We start from the raw sequence: 1,219 nt of genomic DNA on the forward strand, positions 1-1,219 counted from the left end.
ACTGATAGTGAAGCAGTGATTCTCAGTTCTAGTCGTGACCCACTGTCCTGCATGTTTTAGTTGTTTTCTAGCTTTGACACAGCTGATTTAAATTATTGGGTGATTGACAAGCTTCTGCAGAGACCTGCAGAGGAGCAGGAAAACAACTAAAACATGCAGGATAACGCGTCATGAGGACCATAATTTAGAACCACTGCAGTAAAGGGTGTTTTTCACTATCTGGAGCATCAGAAAATGTTTAATGGGGGAGATGTTTAAAATCATAAAGAAACTGTCATGTTGGAATAGAAATTATGTTTTAGTTTATGTTTGTTGTAAGACATCAACACAGATACTTATGTATTCATTTATCACAAGTTATATCATCATCATCATCATCACAATAATAAGCAGTTATTGCACATCAGACAGGTTTTCCTGATATTTTGCTGCCAAAAAGTTTTCTTCCACCCCAGGATGTAATCCTTTGTGATCAAAATATCTAAAACATCTTCTACTTTATGCTCTTTCAACAGATCAGAAACTGTCCCAGACACACGGGAATATGGAGGAATCATCTTTCAACAATAATGTATTTACCTGTGCAAATAAATAACGGATTTATTTTACCCATATGTCAAATAAAGCATATATTTAATAATCCTGTGAAGTTCATTGTGCCTATATATCTGATAAATCTTTTAAAACTTTTTTTTTACTAAACAAAGTTATTTTATGTCTCTTCAGACATACTGGACATGTTTCAGTGTATTACCACAAGAGACATAAAAAACTGTGTCTATTAAAAAAGACAAGTTTTTAAGAGCATATTTTAAAGATGTTAGTTCTAGTTTTGCATGTCTAGCACTGACCCAGTRATTTATCATGATTCCTAATGTAAGTTTGTGTTTTGTAATTGATCAAAAGATAATTCAGTAATGTTCAATGATAAAGTGATTAGTTCTAATAAGCAGTTACAAAAAACTAAAACCATTTAACGCTTTATTGAAGAATATTTATCAAAATTATAATAGAAATATTAATTTAAATAAGAAAATGTTTTATACACGGCAAGACAGTATTAAAAATGTATAGCCTCAAGGGAATAAATCCACTGTACTGTCCATGAAGATGTTTAAAACAGTCCTTGAAGTCCACACTCRGCAGCCTGCTCTGACCAGAAGTACAAGCCACAAACTGCCTGTTGTCTTCAGCATCATCTGTAAGCTCAGCTACAGAT

General features: G+C 32.9%; 1 protein-coding gene and 1 long non-coding RNA gene across 2 annotated transcripts in view; both read left to right on the forward strand.

The window, feature by feature from the left end:
• LOC106517798 (uncharacterized) overlaps positions 1-641 on the forward strand; it is a 4,020-nt gene extending 3,379 nt beyond the window's left edge. The window contains exon 3 of the long non-coding RNA XR_001310245.1: positions 516-641. This is a non-coding gene — a long non-coding RNA (uncharacterized LOC106517798). The remainder of the gene's footprint in view (positions 1-515) is intronic.
• LOC106517796 (neurabin-2) overlaps positions 1-1,219 on the forward strand; it is a gene marked incomplete in the record, with an annotated part of 61,227 nt that overhangs the window by 17,808 nt on the left and 42,200 nt on the right.

This window comes from Austrofundulus limnaeus, unplaced genomic scaffold (assembly GCF_001266775.1).
Source record: "Austrofundulus limnaeus strain Quisiro unplaced genomic scaffold, Austrofundulus_limnaeus-1.0 Scaffold53, whole genome shotgun sequence".
Classification (NCBI taxonomy): domain Eukaryota; kingdom Metazoa; phylum Chordata; class Actinopteri; order Cyprinodontiformes; family Rivulidae; genus Austrofundulus; species Austrofundulus limnaeus.